Source organism: Leiobunum rupestre, chromosome 9 (assembly GCF_980474605.1).
Source record: "Leiobunum rupestre chromosome 9, qqLeiRupe1.1.hap1, whole genome shotgun sequence".
NCBI classification, from domain to species: domain Eukaryota; kingdom Metazoa; phylum Arthropoda; class Arachnida; order Opiliones; family Sclerosomatidae; genus Leiobunum; species Leiobunum rupestre.
The window spans coordinates 11,463,554-11,471,618 of NC_143392.1; the positions used below are offsets into that span (position 1 = coordinate 11,463,554).

General features: G+C 34.4%; 1 protein-coding gene across 2 annotated transcripts in view; it reads right to left on the minus strand.

Moving 5' to 3' along the window:
• The window catches only part of LOC149926526 (RYamide receptor-like), a 77,501-nt gene extending 75,707 nt beyond the window's left edge, over positions 1–1,794 (minus strand). For both annotated transcript variants that reach the window (XM_090158640.1, XM_090158641.1), the window contains exon 1: positions 1,585–1,794. The gene's annotated coding sequence lies outside the window, so the exon portion shown is untranslated. The remainder of the gene's footprint in view (positions 1–1,584) is intronic.
• Positions 1,795–8,065: the final 6,271 nt, after the last annotated feature.

Consider the following 8,065-nt stretch of genomic DNA (forward strand, 5'->3'; position numbering starts at 1 on the left):
TGGGGAATAAATCAAACTTAAGCCGAGAATAAATCAAACTTAAGCCGAGAATAAAACTAGCTTAAAACTAGGGAATAAAACTAATTTAACTGGGAAATAAAACTAACTTAACTGGGGAATAAAACTAACTTAACTAGGGAATAACACTAACTTAACTTGGAAATAAAACTAACTTAACTGGGGAATAAAACTAACTTAACTAGGAAATAAATCTAGCTTAAAACTATCTTAACTAGGGAAAAAACCCTCTTAAAACTTGGAAATAAAAATATCTTAACTGTGGGATAAAACTAACTTAACTGTTGAATAAAACTAATTTAACTGCCCTTATGAAAACTTTCTATGTTTTTCTATAGAACATTATAAAGTGCTTTAAGGGGTTGTAAAGTTTTCTAAGTCTAGTGAAAAATTCTAGAGAATTTCTATAGAATTTTTTAAAGGCACTTCTTACTACACGTTTAGTAAAATATTTCTATAGATAACTTGAGAAAAATCTTTAGAAAATATTTTTAGGGCGTTAATTTTTTCTTTTGGTAGAAAAAAATAAGGTATTTCATAATTCACCTGAATTACGATTTTGTGTTATTTTTAATATATTTCTAAATTTAGTTAGTCTATTATCTAGTTATACTGTTCGCCAATCGATACGTTTTTCGGTCATATTTGCTGCACACAATTGCGAATATTTGATAGAAATTGTCTAAAAATGCGAATTGATTGCATTGTTTTACAAGTTAGGTAAACAAAAAACGGTGAAAGATTTCTGAACGTTGCGCAGCTTTTCTAGTTAATTTCCTTCTAGAACACAATTTATGTCGCAAAGAAAGAGTTTATTTTCGAGTTTGACTTCCAAACACTTATTAACACGTTAATTTAAACTAAATATTAAATATGACGTCCTTGGTCGTTTCTTCATATTCCAGAATATGTGTACACTAATATTTCTAAAGATATTCTGTCGAAAAATGTAAGGGTATTTCTAGAGAAAATCTTTATAAAATTCTATAGGAAAACCCAATATTTTTCTTAAGAAAAAGGGGCCAATATTCCGAAATATTCTTTAGGATAATCTAAAGGAATTCTTTAAAAATTTACATTTAAATTTCCTTTAGAAAACCCCATGGGGAATAAAACTAGCTTAAAACTGGGGAATAAAACTAACTTAACTTGGAAATAAAACTAACTTAACTGGAGAATAAAACTAGCTTTAAACTGGGGAATAAAACTAACTTAACTGATAAAAAACTAACTTATCTGGGGAATAAAACTAACTTAACTGATAAAAAAACTAACTTATCTGCGGAATAAAAATAACCAAAAAAGTACGAAAGTATTTGTGTTTCTAGAGAAGCGAATTAATTACTGTTACCGATAAACTATTTAAATGGTTCAAAAGCTAAATACAATCAAAAACGTTCATTTTATTTAATCGCGCGTGAGTTTAAGCCACTAAAATTTTAAATCGAAAGAGTAAAGGATGAACAGAAACACCTGATGATCGGAATTCAACTTAAAAAAAACCCCAAGGAATAAAATCGAGAGAGGACACATGCCAAATAATACATCAATTCGGAAAGAACTCACCGGTCAAAAGAACTTCAAAGCCAACACCAAATTCCAAAGGGGCTGTTAAAAAGCCCAGTAGCGAAACTGTCACCAAAGGTTGAGTGAGAATGAACGTCCGCGAAACGGAGATGTAGACTAGGAATTGTTTTGATAAACTAGTAAAAAAGATCTTGTCCTTAAGCCACGACGCCTAACAAATCGAGCAACTTATAAGCGCAGCCTGTGACCGGATGGTGGGGCGTCCCAAATGATACTGAGCGCGCGGAGATATCGCCAGAGGTGCGGAGAAAGAGACGCGAGCCGGGAGTGAGAGGAGCAGCTCCACAGCGAACCTTGACGCGCGCTGCCGGCTTTTCATTTTTGGATACAAATATATCATTAAGATCCCAGTCTTGGCCGACGCGCACTTGCGCGGTTGTCCATTTTACCTGTTGAACGCCAGCAATATTTCATCCTTTATAAAACAGCGCGTATGACGGAGGAGTGTCGCTTCTACGTCGCGGCTAATTGCTAATTAGAAAGGTCTTGGCGGCCGCGCGGTGGTTGCAGTCACGGCGGGAGACGCCTTTTTGTCCTCTTAATCACAAAAGTGTATAGAGCTCTCGCGTCCAGAAAGGAAACGTGATATACCACTCATTATTTCGGGAAAATATCCATTTTATATGGTAATTTGGAAGAGTTACATCATTGCGGAGTTCATCCGGACCCGATGTCATTAGATGGTTTAAGCATCTCAGGAAAATTAACGCCAACTTCGAGGATAAATTCACAGTTTTTCTAGGACTCTGAACTTTGGGACGTAATCGTTTGAAATTTAAATATCCTTTAATAGACAGGTAGAAAAACGCGTATGGAGAACGTTTAAGGATTGTAAACGTAGTTTTATTGTCTTTGTCGTCCAAATAAATAATCGCTTCACCATATTTCAACTCGTACTTTTAGAAACTTTGCGTTGGTAAATTTAACTCAAATTTACGAATATTATTAACGGTTATGGTCGTATTTTAAAAGTGGAATAATCTACTATCAAGCGGAAAATACTTAAATGACATAATTTCAAGAATTTATTATATAATGAAGTAGATTTTGAGGGAAATTTTAGCGTAGTTTACAATCATTCACCCTAAAAAATTAAAATCTTATTGGTTCCTTAATTAAAACTGACGGGATTGTAATTCCCGCAGATTTTCTCGACAAAGTGATTTGGAAAAAGGACTACTTACAACCAGAAGTATATGATATTTATCTTACAATAGAAGTAACCATTTCTTACGTACCCACCGAAGAATATTCTGCATCATGGCCCAAATATTTATCTGATTGCAAATATAAAATGTTTATTTAAATACCAATATAATACACGAAACTAGTCGAGTGTATTATAAAAAGTGTTTCTATAAAAGATGGGAGGTCATGTGATAATATTTTGTCTACGTCGCTTAGCTGTAGCTCGCGAGACCTTTCGGAATCTGAAACCCGCGCGCAAGTAAAGCGCTTAAATAAACATTTTACACTTATAATTTGAATAAGCCTTTCTATAAAGTCATTACGCTGACCAAACTTGTTTAAAGGAATCGCTTTCGTCACGAGATACGTAGGAGTTCAGTTCACTTTTGAAGGTTAGATCTTTATAGAAAGGGCGACTCGTCGAATTTTATTAATTAATGTCTTGTTCAACTTTTTGAAATGTTCCACGCTCTCTTCAATATATTATCGTAAGAGGCTCGTGCATTCTTTTATTTCAGGGAGCGCGCGGGAAATCGCTCGAGCCCGTTTACGCTAAAATGTCAAGACGCGTGGAAGTTTAAACAAGTTGAAAATGCTAGCTAGGAGCAACAAACAAACAAAGAGAACGCAACCCGTCAAAAGTCGTGCATTTTCTTGCGTACATTTTTCATTGGTTAGACGCTTTAGCGCCTGCTGCCGTCGGAAGGGGAAAATTGGGAAATGGTCTTCCCCCCCCCCCGTAAAACGTTCAGCATGAAGGCTCATCCAATGAAAGCTGTACACAACACTGCGTTAGCGTGTTTAAAGGCTAGCTGCGTTCTCCTTGTGTTTGTTGCTCCTAGATGCTAGCGTCTATTGGCTATCGTAGTGAAACGTCACTTCTACGTCACGAGTGATGTGTCCGATACATCTAAACAAGAAGGTCAATTGTTTTATTTTATAGAAACACCTATTGTATTTTAATAAATGTTTTTTAATTCATGTATACAATGACGGTGATGTTAACGTTATTTTTTTAGTTTGATAGCATGAAGGTCTACGATTTTATTTCTGTAATATAAAATGTACAAATTATACTGCTTTAAAATATATAAACTATATTTTTCCCCGTGAAATAGTTATAGTTATGTACATTTTTTTTTGAAAAATCATCGGGAGCCCGAGAAGGTACATTTCCTAAGTAAATAACTTAGAATACTTAGAAATGTGTTATATACTTCTGTTAAAACCGATAACTTAATAATAATAATAATAATCAGCTAGGCTAATTCCCAAGGAACCACCTTAGGCTGGGCCTAGCGACTTTTAATGCCTATAAATCAAGTTTAATATAGATTAATACAAGTCATTATTATAATTTATAATTCCAAATTTAATATTATATTTCAAGTCATCATTATTCTGCCGAAATTGACGTATTTTTTATCCTAAAGCTAGCGGAAAAAGCTCTTAGTCCTTAGTAACGTATTGATTTCTTTAAACATATTAGAAATGGCAGAATAAGACGTCTCATACTTACGGATATTACGTTACTTATGCTTATCCCATATTTGACAGTTCTAAATTTAGTAATTTTTAAATTGAAAGTGTAGACAGTTGACACGGGAGAAGACCCTTTCAGGCTGATTTTTATATACTCGAAATCTTACCAGATGGCGCCAAAATATTATTATTTTTTTCTCGTTTCTTTTTATGCCAAAGTTTTCTTGACTCGAGTTTGTTTGCAAGTTTTCCATATAAAATCACGTAAAATTTTGTTAAAAGTTTTTCTTAATAAATCAGCGAATATATTCCATTCCCACACTAAGTTTTAAATTGACGCCATCTGGTGTAACTATAGGCGTTAATATTGAACCTCTAAGGTCTTCGCTATAAATGTTTTCAATTTATGAACAAATTACTCGTATTTCCGTGTCAGGAATTGGACTATAAAAACATTTATTTTAAAATGCGAAACCCTCTCTAAGGATTAAAAATTCGTTGATTCTTAATTAGAGACAAACCAATTCGGAAAACCCTTTTATAATCCCCTTTAAACGTGTATTCGAAAAGTTACAAAAGAAATTGGTTTCCACATCAAAAAGAGAGAGGGTATTTGTCGGGATTAGCACCGAACTATCGACTAACTGTCCACTAAATCGAAAAAGGGGCGAACTGAATAAAAGTGGCCCTTATCTTCAAAAACAGCCGGCCATTACATAAAAAAATAAAAAAAAAACTTTGAATTGTTTTTTTTTTGTGAAACGACACCAAGTTTTTTAAGTAAGCAATATAGTTGCCTTCTCGCTGAACACCGGAGTACCGCTACTCGGACAGTATTACAGGAGTAAATAGGCCAAAATATATTGAATAATATGCAATAAGAATAATAATTTCGCGGTTGAAATTGGGTAATAAATATTTGATGTTTTTCCGTGAGCACCGGAGTTTTGGTACTCTCAAGCTTGTTTTCCACTAGCGCGCGTCATAGGTAGAGGTTGGCGTTTGAATAAGAAATTATACGATTGTTTATATTTATCATAACCGAGAATTATTCAGAAATATTCGAAAAAAATTATTAATTTTGTATGTTAAATCGTTGTTTATTCGTATAATTTATTCGTATAAAACAAATAATACTAATTTTAAGGATTAATTAAAATTTTTGCGGTTAATTTATTTGTTTCGCCGACCTCTAGTCATAGGCCTAATGTTATTTTCTTTACGCGCGTAAAAACGCTTGAACGTTTCAAAGCTGAGAAACGCGTCGTTGCGCGCGCCAGTAAAAAACAAGTTTAAGACTATTTCAAGGGTACATAGGCCAAAAAATGATTCTTAATGTTTCCACAGTAATATGAACGAAATTGTTTGCCAGTTTTTCTTTAATTTTCACGTGGTAGGTATTTTGAAAAAGGGGGATGAAAATGGGGGTTATCCAGCCTAGTCACGTGATATTTGTGATGGTAGCGACATCTTACGGTTGATTTTTACAACTATCAACCTTTTTTCATTGGCCTATGAACGTCGGCTGCTTATCTTGTCATTTTTTGTTTACCATATATATAAAAGATCTCTTATCGTTTTACTATTGTTAAATATAATTAGTTTAAATTAACTTTGTTAAATGAGTTTCCAGGGTGGTTCAAAGTGTTGCGTTAAAGGTTGTAGAAGCTTTCCTTTTGTTAAACTTAAATCTTTCAAAATCACTTTCAAAGCAGACCTACATTGCCCGAAAAACATTTTAAAATGTAGATTTGATTATTATCATACATTTTTTTTCTAGTTGCTAAGTTCATCTTCAGGAACTACGTTTTTATTATTTCAAAACCAATTTGATAATTAAAACTTATTAATTAAATAAATTAGTTTAAGATATGTAACACTGTACCGCCACTTCGCCGGAAAATTTTGTAAAAGTGTACAAATAGGATAATATAGATTCTGCGCAGACTACCGTAATAACCAATAGTTCTTTCTATAATTTTTTTACGCTTACCCAACTTGTTAAAAGTAGAAGTATAACATGTTGCTCTTACGTCACAAGACTGAGCTTCGGTGGAATTATCTTAGCACGCGCGATTTGCACGAAAAGCCCCATTTTCATGCTCGCTGGTAGCGGATAAAAATCGTCAAAATTCGCTTCCGCCACTCGCAAGCGTGAAAATAAAGCTAAAATATCTGTTTGAAACAGATCGACGCGGAAAGTGAAAAAGTGATTTTTACCCGCTACCAGCGAGCATGAAAATGGGGCTTTATAAAATAGGAAGCTCCTCGTGATGCGAGCGCGCGCTCGTAGTGATGGAGAAGGTAAATACAGTGACGTAAGAGCTACATTAAAACAATAAGGCCATGTTACTTTATAGAAAGAACTATTGGGTTCTTAGGCCAATAAATTTAGCTAAAAATGGGCATAACCTAAAACAAATTTAAATAGTTTTGATATTTGGTGATCTTATAGATTTCGAGGCGCTTTTTCATGTATTAAGTTGTCCCGCGTTGCCCGGCGTACGCTAGAGTCGCCATCTTGGAAAATGGCGGCTCAAAATCATAAAATCTACTATAGATTTTATCCTATAAAAGATACACATTTGGAATCGGTTCCAATCGATTGCCAAGGTTATTTTACGTAGAAACAACTATATCCGGGTTTTGAAAATAATTATTTAAAGTGTTGGTTGCACGAAAAATCGATAGTAATAAAAACGAATGAACGCGGGCTTGTTTTGAAGCCCAGGACGTTCTCTTTCCAAAAATGTCATTGTCGAAACAAATTTCCAAGCCTAAGTGTATTCACTTTGAGTCCAAAACTGACCTTTTTCATTCCCCAAAATCCTGAAATTTTCGGTGAATTTTCTCCTCCGTAGCACGAGCAATTTGGGGCAAATCAAAGCTGTAGTTTTATTCCTAAAATAGAAGGAACTGAAGTGGAGGGATTCTGTTTACTTGTAGAAGTTTTCAAACCAGAGGTTTATAATCATAATATTAGGCTTATTATCGAAATAAAAATCCGACGTTTTAAGAAGAATTTACAAGGAGCCTTCGCTTTTCATATCGTTTTTCTACTGCGTAGGCTTGTGTATGCCCAGGGCCGGATTAAGACCTTGCGGGGCCCTGGGCCCAAGCTAATTTTGGTGCCCCCTTTCAGTGTCGAGCGAAGCCCCTTGTAGGCTTGGTGCCCTAGGCCCAGGCCTAGTCAGCCTATTGGGTAATCCGGCCCTGTGTATGCGTATTTCAAATACTACCACGTTGGACTTTTTCCTGGGTGTTAAATCAACCCGTTTTATAATCCCAGATGTAAAGAAATGTATTACAGACAATTAGCCAATGATACGCTTCGCATTTTCTGACGTCATGGGTGCCGAGAAGAATTTTAGAAGTCTGGAAATTCGCCGAAAAACTCGATTTCCACCATTTCGACTTCTTTTTATTATTATTCAAAGACCACTTAACCGATTTTGATGAAATTTTCTGTACTTACTATAAAATGTTTGCTCTTTCTAATGAATCATTAATTAGCCGTAGCTAAAATTCCATGCAACCAACACTTTAACTATTAGGTTCAATAAGAGTACTTCACAACCACAGTAAAAGAACAATAAATGTTATGAAAAAAAAATATATTATTTTATCTTAATACTTCAATAATTACCCAAATAATAAAATATTTTTCGTGGCACAAGTTATATAATGTGTACTTTAAACCGAGACTCCTTTTAAAGTTAACCTACGACGATAACGTTTAAAAATACAACCAAAAGTAAAACTCTTTATTTCGGAAAACGAGCAGTCTTGT